This window comes from Bos taurus, unplaced genomic scaffold (genome assembly GCF_002263795.3).
Source record: "Bos taurus isolate L1 Dominette 01449 registration number 42190680 breed Hereford unplaced genomic scaffold, ARS-UCD2.0 Leftover_ScbfJmS_852, whole genome shotgun sequence".
Classification (NCBI taxonomy): domain Eukaryota; kingdom Metazoa; phylum Chordata; class Mammalia; order Artiodactyla; family Bovidae; genus Bos; species Bos taurus.
Window position 1 is genome coordinate 10,402 of NW_020192145.1, and position 21,929 is coordinate 32,330.

The window sequence follows — 21,929 nt, forward strand, 5'->3', positions numbered from 1 at the left end:
CTGAAGCCAATCTCTAGAAGGGTGTCTTAGAGTACTTAAGTGTTCTCTCAAGTATCATTAGAATTGAGTTCTCATACATCATTCATCTAGGTACGTTCATAACTCTGAAAATTTAGGCAAAACGCTTTGTTGTCCTTCTATACAAATGTTATGTCTAAACTCCTTAGATTACTTGTGGAGCCTGCCTAATATGTCTTCTAATGCTATCTTCCTATACCGGATACCTTCTCTCTCTTGGACATGATATATAGCGCATGGGTTAGTCAGACAAAAGAAGTTAAAATGTCCTACCGTCGATCCAGCGTCCTTATCCGTGTTATGGGCGAATCAGTATTGCTGCATTTTATGCTCTAAGTGATAGAGTTCTAACTATCAGGTGGTTAGTACTTCATTGAATGTCGTGTGGTGGCGTGTGTGTCTGATTGCTATTGTGAGCCCTGATAGCTGAAGTCCACAGATCCATTGCAATGGGGAATGAGAGTCTTGTAGATGGTCACATAGAGCAACGTAGCATAAAAATCAGTGATATGGATCACTGTTACATGTGAGCTGAATTACCTGTTAAAGCGAACGAAAGTAGTGACCAGACAACGAAAGTTCAACGAGCTAACACAGGGAATGGAGACTCTAGAAGGTTTCTCTTAATAAGATGCCTCGCATATATCTACCTACACTGACATATATGTGCTTAGATTCAGCCTATTAGACCTATGTTTTTCCAAAACTCTGACTTGTAAGCCAGAAAGGAAATTAGAGATCATGCCACAGCGCTCATTAAGTTTATGGGATTATGCTCAAACTTTAAAGACATAGCTTTGTTGTTCACTATCGCAAGGTGTGATATTTGAATCCATGTGTGATTTCAACGCCGCGACGGTAGTTACAAGCTGCCAGTGGCCTCCGCGTTTACCATTGACTCCGAACTCTTGGCTTTAAGTTCAATATACCCAAAAATGCCGAGACATTCAAACATGATTAGCAAGCGTGATGTGAAGTTATGCAAATGAACTCGAATGTGGACGTAGCCTCGAAGATGAGCAGTAGTATAGGTAGGTTAATACAATTGACACGAGACGCAAACGCACCACATAGTCCCCAGTGAGTCAGTTTGCCAAAAATACTAAGTCGCAAGCTCGACTGTACGCGGTTTTTGGCTGGGGTTGGGAACTGCGTGGAATATCTCCTCGCGAGATATTGAGATGGAATGTGCTGCCATAGCGTGTGCAGTTCAGATTAGTTTCATGATGGACGATCAATCCTGAGGTTCTGTGAGGTGCAATAGCCTTCTTCCAAGTGTAGATATGTGAAGTATTGACCCAATTCAGACAAGTATGTCCTCATCAGTCGGAGAGGGTGGTTCATTAGATTTTAGCGAATAAGCTGCGCAATGCCATATGCGTATCAACGAAGCAATTATGATGTTCCTCCTGCTCAGCAACAGTTTAGATGCCTCAGAAACCAGCTTGACTCTGAGCGATCTTAGGAGGTGTCCATAGTACTCTTCACGTATGTCTGAACATCAGCCATGTAGGAGTCGATGTTTCGATGCTCTGCAGTCCATGATCGGCCTAAGTGATTTCCAGATCCTGGTCTGTGTGTGCTTCATCTGCGTCGCGTCCACTCGCGCTCATTGACTTGAGACCCTCCTTAAGAACATCTCAACCTTCACTCAACCCTGTCCGAGGAGAGTCCCGGCATGGGTCCTTGTCTCGGTAGCAGAAACCATTGGTGACAGGGGGAACCCAGATTAGTTCCTCCCATCTGCGAACTGCCACAAGCCATAATCCCATGTGCCTAGACTGTTGCTTAGCCATTTCCTGGCAGGCACTGATTAAATTGCTCATATGGACATTTCTATTATCTGCGTGTATGGCAAGTCCTAATGACTCACTAGGTATAGGTCTGCCCCCTTCGTCTGTTGTTAGACTAAGATGATGTTTCCGCTGATTGCACGTCGGTGGCTCTCATATCATGACTAATGGCTGCCCCTGAGGACTATTACTCTAACTCAATGCATACTGAGGTATTCCCTGTAACATTTGTGTGTTATGTTCCATTCCCTGATAAAATGAAATGAAATGATATCAGACAAAGAGCTTCAGAGTCCACCCTCACGAGAATCGGCCAGCCTGATAGCGCAGGTTCCATTAGTCTGTCTCTTCAAGACAGAAGGAGATTTAACGTGACCCTCCTCTGCACTTATAGTATTACAAGCTCCAGTGGAGAATAGGTGTGTCGGAGTGCCACTTCACTGAGACAGTGTGCATTCAGTTGAACCTGGAAAATCAACAGCTCTTCGTGGTTTGATCTGTGAGTTCTACCTCATGAGGAGCAGCTAATCGTGCTAGCACGGAGTCTATTATAAGTTCGCGCGAAACTAATGCATATCTCTTGCACGATCAGGAAAGGTAAGGAACGAAAGAAATTTATCCCTCTCTACAGGAGCAGTGGGTGGATGAAAAATGCTCAGATTTGCTAAAGGATCTAATTAGCAGAGTTTTGCCACGGAGATTAACATCCTTGAAAGGTCGTGTATGCGGTAAGTTAGCAGAAGGAGCGACAGATTCACAGGTTGTGTGCTCTCTATAGTAATAATTTATGATCGTATAAACATTCATGGTGAGAGGAATATGGTATTACAGAGAGTTGCAATCTGGTGTAGCATTGGATGAAGCTTAGCAATGCGAGAGTCTTGGGCGATGATAAAAAATGGGCATGCATACTGAAGGCCTGTTGCGATACAGCTAAAGCAGTCAGTTTCTGATGTGACCACAGACAGAGCCAGAGTTAACGCATCGAGCTGAATCGAGCACACTCTCAGTGCAGGATAAAGAAACCGCTTACTGTAACCAGGATGAATGAACATTAAAGCTATGAGATCTGTGCTGTATAATATCAGACGACGTACACACTATATAATTAGCTTCATCAATAGGTTGTATAAAAAAAAGTGCTTCGGTAACACAAACTCAGGGTAGACCAAATTGGCAGCAAGAGGTACTCGACTCATGGCCAGTCACTTGAGGTAAGGGTACTCTAGATTGAGAGACAGATCAGATAGAGTTGAAGTCGACGAAAAAGGAAGCATATTCTCAAGAGGCGACCTATAATGATTCAACTCTTCGAGTTTACATCAGGCCCCTGTCCGCTCAGTGACCGCTCCCGATCACCAACGCATCACGCCTCTCGTGCCGCACCGAGGAACTTCCCCTAGCATCAGACCGCCGTGCGCGCCCAGTGGCTTCAACCTATCCATCAGGCTCTGTCCACACTCTCTATGCCCCTAGTTCAGCATCCAGCAGTCACATACCCCGCAGCGCCTCTGGACACTCCACCTCCAAGAGAAGCCTCCTTGCCCAATAAGACTATCAGGCCTCCTCTTATGGAGATATGAGGAATGTGCATTGCTCCACCTTGCTCTCGCTGCTAGGGCATCTCGCCGCGCAGATCTTCAGTGCAAGCGGCCACGATGACAAGAACAGGGACAATGAAGCTCTTTGCAGGATGCGATCACTATCTTCCTTAGGACTATCATGCGTGCTGGAGCCTAGGCTGGCAGCTGGGCTCTGTTCAGGGGCTACAGTATGCATGTCGAGGAAGCGAGACCAGAGCAAATCCTCGCTGACATGGCGCAGTGAGTCTGTCGCGCGGCTCTCGTTCCACCACGCATCCTGCTCTTCCCTCGCTACGGTGGGGGCTCTTGTCTCTTCCCTGTGCGTTATTCATCCCCCTGATGGCAACTCCTGGGTCTCGGCGTGTTCAGCATGATCATCGCGTAGAGATCTATCCGTTTAGTAACCTCCCTAACACATACTCATTCTCCTCTACCGAGACCACAGATGATTGACGGAGCTTCACAGTCCCAAAGTGTCCGCGCAAGCTTGGAAGACGACTCAAAGGCTCGTGTGAGAGCTCGCCTGGGAACGACCCGACTTGGCACTGCTGAGCTCAAAGGCCAGAATAAGATAAAGGAGGATACCCAGCGTTGTAATCATGCTGAAGACACCCGTCCTAGAAACTAAGGCCAATGACAAGCAGGAACAAGCGAGGAATGATAGGTCTTGAGACCGCCCGGGGCCCCAGGCGGAGATCGGCGGAATCCTGGGTGGCGCAAGGCAGGTGGATGAGGGTAGGCCCCCACAGACGCCGACACCAACACATGAGCCAGCCACTGGTCAAAGGAGAGCAGACTTGATACCTTAGCTCACACCGGGCATGCGATGCTCCTGGACTGGGCACTCAGAGAGCTTGCGTCTTATGGTGCCCTCCCCAAATAGCTGGCGAAGCTTTTTTCTGGGGGGATTGCAGGGAACCCGGAAGCCCAGTGAGTGACACCACACCACCCAGGGTGTGTAATTAACTGGTGTGGGCACTGCTTGACCATGGGCCTCGAGTTTTCATTTCTGGTTCCAACTGTCCCTCCAAGGGCTGATGGGGCTCCTCTTCTGAATGGCACAGATATTTCTAGGTATGTGGGTGAAAGCATTCCTAACTTGCTTTCTGTTAGGCCCCTGTATGGTTGCTCATCATGTGTTTTCCTCTTTACAACCTGTTTGCTTGCTGCTCTTCCAGTTTAACTTAGGAGCAAGCCTTATTTTCTGGCGATTTCTAGTTTGTCTAGCAATTACATACACGAGGTTCCAGGTGGTTTGCTAGGGTAAAAGGGGATGCCTGCAGACTGCCCATGCAACAGATAACAAGAGATGTGTGTTCCGATGCCTATGGGTTCTGATTGAATAGATTGGCCACTGGCCAGACCAAGAGGGAATCATAGCAACCCACTCCAGTCTTCTTGCCTGGAGTAATCCAATAGGACCAGAGGAGCTTAGTGGGCTACATCATGATTCCCTGGATCTTGGTGGTGCAGATCCAAGAGCACGACTGAAGCAGGTCTAGCAACACACTCAAGTTTTAGCTCACGCCACTCACAGGGGTGTGTCCGAATCTTGCCACTCCGTGGACTCAGAAATATTACACTCCAGCTTTTTCCTTGTCCTTACTATTTCTCCTGGTAATTTGCTCCAAACAACTCATGTCCATTGAATCATTCATGCCAATAGAACCATCTCATTCCGGTGGCCTTCCACCAGAAATGGTGGCTGGCGTTTAGCAAATCTTGCCTGGTTTCCCGCTGCATGGGTGTGAACCTGCCATTTCACCACCCTCCCTGACCTCGCTGACTTCTGGTACACAGTTGTTCTTCCTTCTGTAAATCAGGATGGTGCCAGCTCCGGCTCTTGGGCCAGGAGGCACCACTAAAGCATCTGGTACTTAATCAATGCCTGTCGGCATGCCAATTCTCATGCCTCTCAGCCATTGTTATTTACTATTAATAATAGAGGCCGATCGCATTTGTCAATAACCTGCTCCTTTCCTCTCTTGTCACTTAACTGGGTGTTGCTGGCCAGATTTCACTTAAAAATATCTGCTCTTAGCATTACCCTCTGTAAATCCCACATCCCTTAGCACAAAGACTCAACAAAATTTGTGGGCTGAAGACACAGGCCTAGAACTCATTATACCACAATGGTCTTCAAGCCGAGATGTATACCCACAGCAAAGAAGGCCCTAATGAAACCCTGTGTGATGAATAGGGGACACCAGGGAGGACCTGTGTGGCTCTGAGCTGGAGTGGGGGCATGGGCAGAACCCCTGATTGAGCTCATGGGATGGGGAAGGGGGATGGCGGAAGAGAGGGCAGGCTGTTCCTTGGGGATGTTCACAGATTGTACTCCACTCCTCACTGATGAGCACTTAAGTCAGTTTCCAACACGTGGTCACTGTTAGGAGGAAACAAATCATCCCACTCCTACTCAATCAATTTCGTACAATATGTTTTAGCATTGGAGTACATCATCTGCTTTATTTCATTTCCATGCTCCATCCCATCCACCCATTCCAGCCCGGCCATCTGTTTCATCCATCCAGGTTCACTCACAATTCCAATCATCCATCCATTCATTTAACTCATCCGTCATATCAGAACCCATTGGAGAAGACAGATGCCTCTTCCACTCCTGCTCCCAGGAGGACGTCCCAGTGAGAAGTGACTGGAGCCTCATCGGGACAACGGCGCGGAGGACACAGAGGGACATGCCGCAGGCCCTCCTCCCTCTGGAAAAGGTGAAGCAACCACCTGGTCTAATTGCCTCCTTGGCTGGGGTTTTTCAGGTGGGCCCTTTTCCTGTCTTGCAAAAAACAAGCGGCTGATGGAGGACTTGATTTAAATGCCCTTTTTCTTTGGGGCTTTGCATGCAGCGAGTCCTGCCTGTCTGGTGCTGCTGCTGGGGTTGTTCCCAGGGTTGTCCTGAGAGACCTGTCGAGCTTTAGGGAGAGAAAAGGACCTTTAACTGCCACCCTCGTGCAAAACACACACCCCTCCACAAGAGCTACTGATAGAAATGGGCACCAGCAATCACCCACGCGCTCAACCTTGCAGACAGACAGTGGAGTCTCCTTCACCAAACACCACTCCACTGTGAAAACGATGCACATCTGCAGGCTCCTGAGACACCAGACTTAACCACACCCCACCAGGAAGTTGACCGATTCGTACATGATCTGGAGCTACTCCTCCCTCCTGAGGCTCTCGGGCTTGACTCCTTAAGCAAGCTGGTGCAGTGAGCGGCACTTCCTCTGACCCTCCAGCAGGGTCGGGCCTCTGCACTCAGCAGGTTGTGGCGAAAACCGCCTCCGAGCGAGGAAGGCAGCTCCCCTTGCTCCCTCCCGTCTCAGTTTTCTCTCCGCCGCTTCTCTATGCACAAGCCAGGGGTGACTGCTTTCCTCCAGGCCGTGCGCAGAGAAGAGCAACAAGTTTCGACCGTGCAGTGTGTCTGCTGGCCAAGTGACTTTCACATGTAGTCCTCCATCGTTGTAGTGATGGCCTGGGCTCAGGACGCGGAGCTCAGGTGGTTGGGTTTCAATGAGGTCAGTGTCAGTTCACACAGGAAGGGACTATGAGTTCTGGCTCTGCCCAAGAAGGATCCTCAGACATCTGCGCTCTGAGCCAAAACAAGGAGGACCTTCCTCGAAGAGCGAACGGGCTTTGAGGAGGCACACCTTGCACGGCCAGGCTCCGTCTAAGCTGCAGGACGTCCCGCCCCAAGTGGGCCACCGCGCACTCGCTCTCCTATAGTATCAGGTGATCCAGAAAGCAAATACAGCACAGGAGTCAAATCATGTTAAGAAAAGGACGTTTTCGTAAAATTCTACTCCGCCGAGTTTCGACTGAAAGCTCTTCTTCCCCAGCACCTGGAAGTTCCACCACTAAACACAGGCACTGAGATGCCCAATGGTATTTCCTTTAAATCTCCGTTGAAGTACTCTTTCGACACAGTGACACTCGCTCCCTAGGTTATCCGGCCTCTTTCCTGATACATCTTCTTGCCCCTCCAGTCCTTACTGCCACCAGGCCACTACCAGGGACAGCCCGCCTTACTTGGGGCCTCCATTCCTCTGCCATGCCCTCAGCCTCGTAGGGTGTTGGGCTCCGTTGCAGAGCCTTGCGCCCCCATCGTGTGCAGGTGGCTCCGGTTCCAGAGTTTCTGAAGGGACCGCGGCGCTTTGACCCGCACGTGCCTGGTTGTCAGCGGGTAATCACTATGATTAGATAGGCGTCACACAACAATCGCTGGTCTTTGTCATCTACGCTACCTACATGTCGTCGTCCCAGCTTGTCAAAGCGGCTAGCGGCCTCAGTTGACGGTACACTATTAGCTATCTGTAACCATCACACCTCGGCTAAACACCTATGTTGTTGTATGAACCAAAGTAATGCTAACTCTACATCAGCTTGTTACAATGTATTAACCGAATATCCTCAACTTAAGCTTGTAGATTCTGGATTAGCTTATGCTTGAATCCCTCTCAAAAGTTACATAAAACCCCATTCCTGTATTCTAGCTAAGATGCCGATCTTAAAGGGACTGTCTTGTTCAGAGATAAGTCAGGGCTTTGGAGGCAACGAAAAAGCGATACCGCTGAGTGTCAAGAGACACTGGTCACGGAGAAGACCTTTGCAAAGCTCGGCTCCACTGCTCTTCATCCTGGAATCACAACGGATCGTGGCCCTGCCAGGGCAGACAGACACGATGCGATAGCTGGCTCCGTGGCCCTTGCATTGGCATGAACTGCACCTGGATGAAAGGACATGATGTCTCATACTGAGATGCTAGTGCTACCAGAAATGCACCACGAAACCTAGAGTACAATATCCTCTCAGCAAACTGGCGAACCAGACCTTTGCTGTATTGAAGAGAAAAAGCTCATCACCAAGCTTGTGCCACACCAGATCATTTGTAGTGATGATGCAGGTTTACATGGAACCACTGATGACAAACAACACGGAACACACGATAAAATGGTTCCACCTAACCACCTTCCACCGCGGAAGCACATGTGCCTGGATTGTATAATCATCTATTAACTACTACAGACTCGACGGGGCTTACCCACTGAAGTTATTTACACGAGTTCAGTGTCAATTCGCTGCACAGTGGAATTCACATAAAAAGGCCACCTCTCCTTGTTCTTCACTAAGAGCATGATCTTGATATCATTTCCTAGGGGGGGGGGGTGGGGAGGTTCCAAAGCGAGAGAATATATGCGTAGTATGGTTGATTCATGTTGAGGTTGACCAGAAGACAAAATTGCTGTAAAGCCAATTATCTTTACAACTAATAAATAATCACTAATTTTAAAAAAAAAGAGATCTCTCTCCTAGACTCCAGGTTTCCACTTATGGTCCTGGATGTGAGGACAGGAAAGACGTGTCGGACCAACGTTGGGGAACAGATTAACCCACTCAGGGTCCAGGACAAGTCTCACTGGACATCGGTGTGTGTGAGTAAGCCAGGGGAGTTTTTGAGAGACATGCATTGCATGTTTTCAATAACACATGAGATGTGATGTTTAACCAACAAATGTGCCTTTTCAGTGGGATTCTGTTAACAAGAATACTGTCGCCGCATCCCACGGAGCCTTGGTGACCAAACTAAGGCAGTGCAAAATTACAGCTGGGAACTCCGTTAACAGCCAGCTGGAATAACTGGGCCCCCTCCCTGAGCTTCTAAACAAGAACCCTTCAGACACAGAAGGGCTACAAAAGCTAGAAATTATCCCATGAACGAAAGGGATCGATCTCCATAATTCAATGTTAAAATACAAGCATTATATAAATAATCAGAATACAGCAACAACAGAGCGGCAGAACACCGTGGTATATGGACTCGAGTGGAGACAACACCTGCCTCAAACAACCAGCCAGCCCCTCCCCGGTCCCCCATAGGCTCTGTGCGCACGCCGCCCATCCCCCAGGATGGAGCCGCCCACTGGTGCCCTACATGGCCAAGTCATGAGCGCGCCGTTCCACTTCACAGGAGTGGAAACACCACAGGGCAGGCGAGCAGCCGACTCTCATGGTCTCTATCTCTACGGGGACGGCGCTGGCTCTGGCTGTGCCCTGTAGCAATGACTCCCAGCGCCTGAGGCTGCCTGACTGTCCGGAGCGCACCGCAGTCCTGTCGCCGGACAGGCCCAGGGTGTCGGTCAACGGGCCCTGGAGCAAGGACACGCGCACGCTGCCAGCCCATGGGGCCTGGACTACCAAAACAACAGTGGCTCATCACTCGTGACCGATGATGCTGAGAGCAGTGACGTCGCGCTCCTGAGCGCCCCCATCAGTTCATGCTGTAGGTGTCGATGGACACGAGGAGCTCCTGGAGGAAAGCGGGCTGGCGATAGCACCGATGGTAAGCATTAAGTCCAGGTGCTCTAGAATCAGACCAGTATGCAAGGGCATGCTTGCTGGGAGTGTGGCCTAAAAGCTGTCATGCGGCTGGGCAGAGGTTGCTCCCCGCCTCACTAGTCCGTCCGGCAGTGCTGGCTTGAATCCGGGAGGATAGCAGCAGCTTCACACTGAGACTCACCTGGGAGAGGGATGACAGATCCCGTAGAGAAGCACGTGGCCGGCCAGTGTGAACAGAGTCTCCACGCACAGCTCTACCCACCAATCATTAAATGGTGGCTATCCTGGCAAATCTAACCATCTGTGGCGTCTGATTCAGTCATTTCTTATAAAGAAAACACAAGCGGAAAGATACCATGTGGTCAAACAAAGGGTTAAGATAGGGCACTTTCAACTGCCGGGACACTAGGGTCTGAATCCCTGCCTTGGGCTAATTATCCCATAAGCTCGCTGGCTAGCATGGACCAGAAAAACATTAAGCCCTAAAGAGGAAGAACAATTTTATAATTATATAAATAATTACCTATGTCTAGTTATAAGGAAACAAGCAACTCAGCAAGATGATAACTAGAGGCAAACAAGTGGAGAAAGGCAAACAAATGTTACATTGTCCAACTTGGTATACATGACACCATATTTCAACGTAGAACCATGCAGCACAGTTAATATGGTGTAGAAGGTTTTATACTGTCGCGATTAAAACATCTAATTATCGACCGATGACATAATCCTTACAGTTGTCATTCCTGTTAAATAAACAGGACCTTATACTTCACAGAGAAACAAAAGTCTGGTACATACTAAATAGTTTTTACCTTTTCAACGCTGCTGTCCTTAAAATCACTAGGCTGATGTATTGCATTCGCAAAGAATATGAAGAGAAATCAGATTCATTGCGACTTTGAAACTAAAATTTCAATAAGTCCATTAGAGGCAAATACAGTAAAGCACAAAATGATGCAGAACATGTACGTTGACATTGAGATTAGCGAACATGTGACTGGAAGCAGAACATTTTTTTTGACCCACAGGAAGTTAAGTAAGGCGGGAGTCGGGGCCCAGGCCACTCAATCCCCCGGCCCCGGGAGGGGCTGGGGCTGCGGGGGGTCCGAGAATTGGGACGCGGGGCGGGGGCTAAAGGACCTCTTCTGGTAGGCAAAAAGCCTACAGCACCCGGTATTCCCAGGTGGTCTCCCATGCCTGACCCTGCATAGCTTCGAAGATTAGACGAGGTTGGGTTCCTTCAGGCTGATATGGCAGGAGACAGAGGCGGCTGCGGCTGGGCGCCCTAAGAGCCTTGAGCTTCGCCTCCCTTTCGCTCTGACCTGCTGGTGGGGCCAACGGGCCGCACCTCTCCTTGGGGGTCGCGCGCTGTACTTGAGCAGCAGAATCCGCGATGGGACTCCAGCCTACCGATGCTGCCACGCCCCCGAACACTGTCAACCCCAGGCCAGCAACCGCTGGGACCCCCCAGCTTCCGGGCGGGCGTGTCACCCTCTAGCAGGGCTTGCTTAAATTAAAACCGTCATAAATTAAAGACTTCAAAAGTTGTGCTCATTCAAGCTGAAAGGGAAACCAGGGCAAAGTAAACAAGGATGGAACACCATTAAGCTACGAGTAGGTGAAGTGTGCGATTATATGGATCTGCTTGTGTGTGTTATTTGTTCAGTCATGTCTGACTCTTTGCGACCCTGTGGACTGTAGCCCTCTAGGCTTCTCTGTCCATGGAATTCTCCAGGCAAGAATACTGGAGTGGGTTGCCATTTCCTCCTCCAGGAGATCTTTCAGACCCAGGGGATTGAACCCAAGTCTACTGCATCTCCTGCCTTGGCAGGCAGAGTCTGTACCACTCTGCCACTGGGGAGCCTTGTGACTGTTCAGGCCGCAGGCTGGAGGTGGCTAAGGCCCCCTCCCTCCACTGTGCCAGTTTGCCTCCCCGCCCCCGCCCACCACACCCCTACATGAGGCAAGGTGATTGTGAAAATGAAATAATAGCTATGGGGCCTGAGAGGAGAGGAACTGGGTTTTGAGGAAATTCATTTAGGGGACATAAAGAAAGTAAGGAGTAAATAAAATCTGACAATAAAATGGATAATGAAGGACCTACTGTACAGCACAGGGAACTCTGCTTAATGTTATGTGGCAGCCTGGATGGGAGAGGGGTTTGGGGGAGAATGGACACATGAATATGTATGTCTGAGTCCCTTTGATGTCCACCTGAAGCCATCACAACATTGTTAATCAGCTGTGCTCCAGTGTAAAATAGAAAGCTGAAAACGAAACAGAAATGACAAGTGCAGCTGTGGAGAGAGTGTGGTAGACACAGCCCAGGTGTGATTAAAGTGGAGAAAATCACAGATTCATGAGATAGAAAGTTCTTGCATCATTTAGACAGTTTTATCTAGGAAGATTGAGGAGGAACTAGAGAAACAGGTGAAAGGTTGTTGTTGAATCACGCGAATATACCGGGATTCTTGGCCCCCAGAGGAGAAGAATTCAATCCGGGGCCAGAGACGAGGCTTGATCGCTCAGAGCTTTTGTGTAATAAAGTTTTATTAAAGTATAAAGGAGATAGAGAAAGCTTCTGACATAGGCATCAGAAGGGGGCAGAAAGAGTACCCCCCTGCTAGTCTTTAGCTGGATGTTATATAGTCACTAGCAGTCTGTTAATGAAAGAAAAGAATGTCTTAAAATTCAGAATGGCACCAGGCCCCTCACCCATAAGATGCATTTTGGGATAATCTTGGCACCAAATGGTTTATCCTGGGCCATAAAACGATTAACTTGAATCTTGAAGCAGGGCAGACCACCATACAAATAGTTTCATTTACATAGATTAGAGGAACAATATCCATACTGGTTTGTCAAGTAGGTTCTGGGCCAAGAGGTGGAACCGACTTGGAGACGGAGTTTGGGGTAAAGGCATAGTACATTAGCATAGCTTAAGACAAACATTTCCATAAGAAAAAGGCATTGGTTATCTCTAGGCTCAAGAATAGCTAACTTCAGGCAAAACCAGGTGTCATTATGGCAACACAGTATTTTAAGAGAAACCTCCCTTTAAATTTGTATAGAGAAGGAAAAAATATTGCTAGTTTGTTTCCTCCTGCCGCTTAAGAGAGATAAAAATGTCTGACACTTGCAGGCTATTTCCTCTATTTGGAGACCCCTGGCCTTCCTGCCTGTTACCCTCTCACAGGGGAGCAGGGAAAACTTAAGGGAGCGCCTTACAAAGCCAGGATGAGAAGGACAGATCACCAGCGCCCAGGGAGGACCTGAGGCCTGAGCACTGGCATGCATTCTGCCCCTCAAAGTGGGAAGAGGCGTGTGACGCTAGGGGAGGTTAAAGCTTTGTGAGATGGGGCGGTTAGAAGACAAACAGCACGGGTGTGAAGGACAAAGAACATTCCTTTGAATATCCCCAAACTTTTTGACACCAGGGAGAAGTTTTATGAAAGAGAATTTTTCCCATCACTTGGAGAAGGGGGGATGGTTTCAGAATGATTCAAGTGCATTACATTTATTGTGTACTTTATTTCTATTACTACATCAGCTCCACCTCAGATCATCAGGTATTAGATCCCGGAGGTTGGGGACCCCTCTCTCGGCTCTCTCTCCAGGGCATGGCTATCAGGTCACTGAGGCATCTTGTCTGTTTGCCTGTCGTTACTTAGAGCCTTCAAATAAGAGAATTATCCCCCAAAAAAGAAACGTTCTCAAAGAAACAGTTTCAAATCTGTGTATATTGCTGTGAGTGGGTGATGTTTTCTACTATTATGAGGTTTGAGTTTCAAGGGTACCTGATTCCCCTTTGAATTCTAGCACTGCCTCATCATAGCTGCTTCACTGAACCAACTTTTGGTGTGAATCATTGATAGAAGCTAGACTTACCATGTGGCTCAGTGGTAAAGAATCCACCTGCCAATACTGGAGACACAGGTTTGATCCCTGAGTCAGGAAGATTCCCCTGGGAGAGGAAATGACAACCCATTCCAATATTCTTGCCTGGGAAAACCCTATGGACAGAGGAGCCTCGTGGGCTACAGTCTGTGGGGTCCCAAAGAGTTGGATATGACTGAGTGAATCTCTATTTGATACCAATGCTTTATCATTTCGAAGATGATTTATTAAAATTATGTAAATATCAAGGTATGTTCATTCCCATTAGTTTTTTGTTGTGGTGGTTGTTTGTTTGCTTTGCTTTTTGGCCACACCATGTGGCATGTGGGATCTTAATTCCCTGACCAGGGATTGAACCTGTGACCCCCTGCATTGGAAGCTCAGAGTCTTAACCACTGGACCATTATGGAAGTCCCATCATTAGTTATTGTAATAAAATTCCAGACAGAACAAAGCCTTGAAAAAATACAAGCACTACAGGACATCCAGGTGCCACCTTAAACTTCAGAAATTTTCCCAAGTTGAGTAAAGACGTGAAAAAAATGATTGTTTGAAATCTTAACAGCTGGCCCCATGATTCCTTTTTGGGAAGAGGAAGGAGGGAGCTGTCTCCTTGAGGGAAAGCCACTGAGGGTCAAATGCTACAGGCACCTGGACTCCAGGGGAAGGAAAACCTGCCAGGCTGGAGATTAGAGGAAGAGTTTCTTGTTTCTGCTCCTGCAAGGAGAGGGGAGTAGGGGCAGAGGGCAGAAAGGAAAGAAATAAGACCACGAAAGAAAAGCCAGCCGGATGGATGGAAGCTGAGCCCGGGCAGGGGAAAATGACATGTCAGTGTTAGATGGTAACCCAGCCATTCCCAATCAAATTTGTTCCCTATTACTGGGATGTAAAGCCTGCCTTCCATCTCTTTAGGAAATTGGACTCAATTTACACATGGAAGCAAGATCTCAGTAGTCTAGAAACCAAGAAAGCCCTTTAGGACTATTCACAAAAACCAAGGTGGGGCGGGCGGGACTTCCCTGGCAGTCCAGTGGTTAAGACTTCACGCTTCCAGGGGGTGAAGGTTTGATCCTTGGTAAGGGAACTAAGATCCTACACATTGAACTTGACCAAGGGAGGGAAAAAATGCTATCCTTAAAAAGAAAACCAAGAGGGGTGGGCTTTGGGCTTCCCAGGGCTGGAATTGCGACCCAGCTGAACTGACATCTTGTTTTTTCTTTCCTTTTCCCTCCCAAGTTAAGTATAAAAACAAATACCTTTTTGTCTCACACTCAGCTTTTTTTTTTCATGAAGGTTAGAGGTCCTCACTTTCCAGGTTTTGATTTAGCCAAGGATTTCAAAAAGCTTTCTGTTCACAGTGTTCAGCTAAATACAAGTAACAAAAGCTTGCCTGCTTACTCTAATTGCTTTAGATAAGACCTTATCTTGCCTGTTGCTCCTCCCCTTAACTCCAGCCTCTGTGGTTACCGTTTGACCTCTTTCCAGGATTACTTGATTCTTAATGTCCTGATTGTTTTTTAATAGTCTTTAAGTTTTCTCACTTTTTTTCCCCCTATCTGGATTAAGAGAGGAGGAGAAAGGAGTATTCTCTAAAGCAATTTATGGTTCATGTTTAAGAAAAAACAATGGTTTAAGAATTGGGAAACCCCAGGTTCTGGCCTTAGCTCTACTGTTGTCTAGCAGACACTCAAGCTATTTCTAAAATAAATTAGAATTGCATCTTTTTTTTTTTTTTAATAATTGAGGTTTCTTTTAAATATTTATTTTATTTATTAAGTAGTTATTTTACTGCACCGGGTCTTAGTTGCAGCACATAAGATCAATCTTCCTTGTGGCATGTCCGATCTAGTTCCCTGACCAGGGATCAAACCCACACCCACTGCATTGGGAGAAGAGTCTTAGCCACTGGACCACCAGGAAGCCCCTGAAGTACCTCTTTAATGTCTCTTCCAGGCTAAAGTCTGAATCTCTGGACCCTCATAGTTTCCCACCACATTTATTCTCTGCTTTCCCCTGTACCAAGGAAGAATCCGGTGTATTCATGAATCCTAATTCTAAATCATTAAAAACTGGTTTCTGTCTCCTTTTTTTTAATTCAAACTTTAGAAAACCTAATTAATTAAAACAGAAGAACTTATAAAACATATTTTATACAGTGGTTTTCTTGCAAGCAGTCTTTAATAGACTTCTTTCAAATTCTGACAAATACACTAGGTGTTTGGTTTAGACATGCAGAACTAAAAATATCTAAAGGAGAGATTTTTAATTACTTAGTTCAATCCGTGAAATTCCTGAGAATTCTATCTGGAAGAAAGAATAAGAAAGAGTATGGGGGACTTCCCTGGTGGTCCAGTGGCTAAGACACTAGTCCCAATGTAGGGGGCCTGGGTTTGATCCCTGGTCAGGAAACTAGATTCCACATGCCACAGTGAAGACCTGAAGAAGCCAAATAAATAAATAAATAAAACTCAGGAGCAAAACAACAATATATATTTTTAACAAATGGAATATGGGCTTTGCAGTCTGAGAGACCTGGCCTTTTTCTTTTTCATGGTAGCATGCAAACAGGATTTATTTCAGAGAGAAAGTATAAAACTCTCAGCATAGACACAGAGGAGGTGAAGTGCCCCAGACCGGGGCTTTTCAGTGCAACTTTAGATAAGTTACTTAACCTCTCTGAGCCTCAATTTTTAAAGAAATTTCCCTGTTTTATTCATACTTTTTAAACTATTTTTTAATTGGAGGAAAATCGCTTTACAATGTTGTGATGGTTTCTGCCATAAAAACGTGAAATGCTTCACCAATTTGCATGTCATCCTTGAGCAGGGACCATGCTAATCTTCTTTGTATGATTCTAATTTAAGTATATGTGCTGCCAAAGTGAGCACTGAGCCTCAATTTCTTCATCTATGAAATGGGAATGATAGCTCCCTTGCAGGACTGTTGTGAGGATCACATGCCAGGTATATATTAAGTACTCAAACATGTTCACGTTCTCCTCCATTAAACGCCATCTTATTTTTTACTTTGCTCACCAAGGGCACACGCTTGGGCCTGAAACAGCCTAGGTTCAATGGCCTGATCCCACAATTTTAGCAACTCGGTGATTTGGGACAACTTGTTAACAATCTCGAAAGCACTGTTTTCTCATCTGGAAAATGGAGTTGGCAACAACAGTGCCCAGCTGCAGGAAGCATTCATGAACTAGTCAGATCCGTCAGAATCACATTAAATCACCATGGAGACAGCAGGGATACTGAGAGAGTGCTGATGCTGAGTGGCTGCTGAGTTACTGACAAGGGGTCAGCCAGGTGACCAGGAGGAGGCTCCATCCTTCTCTTTCTTGATTTTACCTTTACTTGCCCCACTTTTCTTTTTTAAAATATTTTAAATTATTTTTTGGCTATGCTGCTGCTCCTGCTGCTGCTAAGTCGCTTCAGTCATGTCCGACTCTGTGCGACCCCATAGACCGCAGCCCACCAGGTTTCCTCGTCCCTGAGATTCTCCAGGCAAGAACACTGGAGTGGACTGCCATTTCCTTCTCCAATGCATGAAAGTAAAAAGTGAAAGTGAAATTGCTCAGACGTGTCCAACTCTTCGCGACCCCATGGACTGCAGCCCACCAGGTTCCTGCATCCATTGGATTTTCCAGGCAAGAGTACTGGAGTGGGGTGCCATCGCCTTTCAGTTCAGTTCAGTTCAGTTCAGTCACTCAATTGTGTCTGACTCTTTGTGGCCCCATGAGTCGCAGCACGCCAGGCCTCCCTGTCCATCACCAACTCCCGGAGTTCACTCACACTCACATCCATCGAGTTGGTGATGCCATCCAGCCATCTCATTCTGTTGTCCCCTTTTCCTCCTGCCCCTAATCCCTCCCAGCATCAGAATCTTTTCCAATGAGTTACCTCTTCACATGAGGTGGCCAAAGTACTGGAGTTTCAGCTTTAGCATCATTCCTTCCAAAGAACACCCAGGACTGTTCTCCTTTAGAATGGACTGGTTGGATCTCCTTGCAGTACAAGGGACTCTCAGGAGTCTTCTCCAACACCACAGTTCAAAAGCATCAATTCTTCGGCGCTCAGCTTTCTTCACAGGCCAACTTTCACATCCATACATGACCACTGGACCATAGCCTTGACTTAACGGACCTTTGTTGGCAAAGTAATGTCTGCTTTTCAATATGCTATCTAGGTTGTTCATAACTTTTCTTCCAAGGAGTAAGCATCTTTTAATTTCATGGCTGCAGTCACCATCTGCAGTGATTTTGGAGCCCCCCAAAATAAAGTCTGACACGGTTTCCACTGTTTCCCCATCTATTTCCCATGAAGTGATGGGACCAGATGCCATGATCTTCGTTTTCTGAATGTTGAGCTTTAAGCCAACTTTTTCACTCTCCTCTTTCACTTTCATCAAGAGGCTTATTAGTTCCTCTTCACTTTCTGCCATAAGGGTGGTGTCATCTGCATATCTGAGGTTATTGATATTTCTCCCGGCAATCTTGATTCCAGCTTGCCATCACCTTGGTGGGTCTCAATTGCAGCATGTGGGATCTTTCACTGTGGGGCATGGGTTTCTCTCTAGATTTGGCTCCCAGGCTCAATAGTTGTGACTTGAAAACTTAAGTGCCCTGTGGCTTGTGGGGTCTTAGTTCCCCCACCAGGGATCAAACCCTCGTTCCTTGCATTGGAAGGCAGATTTTTAACCACTGGACCACCAGGGAAAGCCCCTCCCCACTTTTCTTTGTCTTTCTCCTTTATCTTCTCTCTCAGTTTCTACTGTGTGAAAAATGATTGCATCCAGAGTGGTATGACATGTAATCCATATATTTTCTTTCCCTTCACTGCCTCCATAAGTCTTGTGTCTGTGCATGACTCCTTCTCAGTGCTGGGTTTTTGATTCCACGCCCCCAGGTAGAATACTGTGTGTTGAACTCTGTGCCATGGATTTGGTGCTGTGCGCCCTCCTCTGCCTCTGATACCTCCAAGATGAAAAGACTTAATTACTAAGAGTCCTGGGGGCAAAATTAATTCTCAGGAAGGACCACGACTTAGCATCTTTGCATTTCTCTTTTACCTCTGAAAGAGCATAGTCTGCTTGTTCTGTCTTATGGCCTCTTGTTTGATCATGCTATGCATAATAAATTAACGTGGCATTTCCAACAGGAGTAATTCTACTTACTTCTTTCCCTGAATAGTTAGACTGGGGCCAAATGGCTTCTTGTTTTTACTTAAGAGTTAAACAAAAGGGACTTCCCTGGTGGTGCCGTGATTAAGACTGTGCCTTTCAATGCAGGGGCTGCAGGTTCAATCCCTGATGGGGGGACCAAGATCCCACATGTCTCACTGCTCAAAAACCAAAATGAAAAACAGAAGCAATATTGTAACAAATTTAATAAACAACTTTAAAAATGGTCCACATCAAAAAATTCTTTAAAAATATATATATGTAGTCTATATGTATGTGCATGAGTATAACCCTTTGTACTAAATAGTTTGGCTTTTTACAGCAAACTACATTAGAAGCCAATTTGTTCAGACATGGATGCTTTGAAATGTAAATTCATACTCCCTACTAACAAAGGACCATAGGAATTCAATGTCCTGTGCACATTTGGCAGCACAACCCAACTTTATGTCACATATTTGGGAGGCTGAATGGTGCCATCTATATAATCTTGGACTTAAATTTCAAAACCCTGGCTAGAATTTTCTGCTTAGCCTTTCCCCCACAACTGATAGTTTTACCCCAGAGCTAAAGAGAAATAAAGAACAAAAACAGGCCGTTGCTGTGTTGATTATTTCTTGCTCACCTCTATTTTTTAATGTGGACCAATTTTTTTCAATGACCACATCATACAGCATGCAGGATCTTTAGTTGGGCATGCAAACCCTTAGTTGTGGCATGCAGGATCTAGTTCCCTGACAAGGGATGGAACCCCAGCCCCTTTGCATTGGGAGCTCAGAGTCTTAGCTACTGGACCACCAGGGGAGTCCTAGACCCATTGTTTCTTGACTGCTTTCCCTTCGTGCCTGCAGTCCTTTCTTCCCTTAAGATCATTAATGACTGAGACCTGTTTAAGGACAAGCATTGTGGCCAGGCTTAGATCACAAAATGTTTTTGACCAAAATGAGGTCATGCTTGATTCTCTTTCTCCAGGGACCCCCTCCCCTATCTGCTTACAACACCCAATATTGACATAAAAGAAATTTCCAGTTATTTCAACCAGATCATCAGATGCTCTGAACCAAACTCAAGACTGTTAAATTTGTACTCTTTGTATATTTCCTCCGGCTTCCCAGGTGGCTCAAGTGGTAAAAAATCCACCTACCAATGCAGGAGATACAGGTTTGATCCCTGGGTCAGGAAGATCCCCTGGAGGAGGAAATGACAACCCACTCCAGTATTCTTGTCTGGAAAGTTCCATGGACAGAGGAGCCTGGCAGGCTACAATCCACGGGGTTGCAAAGAGTCAGACACAACTTAGCCACTGGACACACACACACATGCATGTAATTCCCCATATTTTGTCTTTCCTCTTGTCATGATGGGCATTAAAGTCTTAAAATGAAGAGGGTCTACAAGCTTTTTTTCAGGGACAACCAGGAAGGGTGGTGGCTGACTAGCCCACTCAAGATGGCTGTTCCCTTGCTCTCTGTCCGTCCCTTGCTCGACCAGTGCCTGCTTCATTTACACTTACTCTGGCCTTCCTACATACTTGCCTTGGGCGCCAGCTAGTGATTGTTCTTATCAAAGGGGCGGTGAGGTGTGTGCCCTTCTGTTGGTTTCCCTGGTAATCAATGAGCCCATCTGATATCAACTCCCCTGTAACTGGCAATCTACCCCTCCACAAGGAGCAAAGACTGCTGCCACGTCCTGAAGGTGTCTGCTGCACAGGGTGGGAGGTCGCTCCAGGACTTTGCTTCAGACACAGAAGCTCCCCATCTGTCAAACCACTGATGTCTCTGTTGCCTGATGCACGTGTGCATGCTAAGGCACTTCAGTCAGGCCTGACTCTTTGCAACTTTATGGGCTGTAGCCTGGCAGATTCCTCTGTTCATGGGATTCTCTGGTCAATAACACTGGAGAGGGTTTGCCATTCCCTTCTCCAGGGGATCTTCCTGGTGCAGGGATCGAACCCCCATCTCCTGTGTCTCCTGCATTGCTAGTGGATTCTTCACCTCTGAGCCACCAGAGAAGCCCTCTGTTGCCCAATCCAGGCTTTCTTCAGTCTTGAAGCTGGGCAAATGCAGGCTTTGTAGGCCTGTGAGGTGCAGTCCAACAGGTGGGCATAAAGAGACCTGGCTCCAGAGCCCCTCAGGAAGGGGTGAGAAACTTGACAGCTTGGGGAGGTGGTGACAATTACCAGGAGGAGAGGTGGTGGGGCGGGGGAATCCCTGGGACCTGCCAGGGTGGAATAGGAGAATTTGAAAGAAGCCTGCCTGGGCCTGTGGATCTCCCCCTGGGGGGACTTAGGAGAAAGGGTTCCTCAAATACACTGATAAATATACTCTGCACTGTAATAGGATTCCATATGAAACTGTTACAGCCGAGGTGTTACGAGCCCATTCTTGTGTCACAGAAAGCTAGGCTGTTCCTCCATTTGGAAGGTATTATTTTATTTTCCTTGTTCCTAAAATAGCACAAAGGAAGGCTTCTGTTTGTTCTCTTACCTTGTGCTAATCCTAGAGCAACATGAATATGCTGACTGTACGTGGATCTTGAAACAACAGAAAAACTTCCAACACAAGAAGACAAATTCCCACTCCTTCCCCCTTTCCTCTTGGATTCCAATGACTGGCTGTGTTTAACCAGAGTTTTGCCTATTCTTTCCCAGAAAAGTCACAGCTAACATGCATGGATCTACTAGCAGGAGCATAGATTCAGTAGGATGTGGAATTCCAGCTTGATTCTCCAGGGGCTGACATCTCATCACAGAACTAGTCCTGAAGAGCATATGTTCAGTGCTGAGTTTGGGGGTCTGCATGATAATGGCTTCAGGAATGCAGCTGAGACAAAAATCCCTGTCCCTGAGGGTTGAAACACTCAAGCTCCTTGGAGAAGGTGAGCCTCCAAGGACAGATGTAGAGAAGGAGTAAAGAGAGCAGGTGAGTAAGTCAGAAAGAGAAAAACAAATATTGTATATTAATGCATGTATGGTATGCATTATGGCAGGCTACAGTCTATGGGGTCTATATGACCAATGTCACGACCAAAGTGACTCAGCATGCACGCACCACACATAGATACAGAATCTAGGAAAAACAGTACTGAAATGAACCTATTT

The 21,929-nt window shown here is 46.8% G+C and overlaps 1 non-coding gene across 1 annotated transcript; it reads right to left on the minus strand.

The window, feature by feature from the left end:
- Nucleotides 1–16,426: 16,426 nt before the first annotated feature.
- Nucleotides 16,427–16,533, minus strand: LOC112445771 (U6 spliceosomal RNA). Its single transcript, XR_003033779.1, has one exon. It is a non-coding gene; the product is annotated as a U6 spliceosomal RNA (small nuclear RNA).
- Between the last annotated feature and the right edge of the window lie 5,396 nt (nucleotides 16,534–21,929).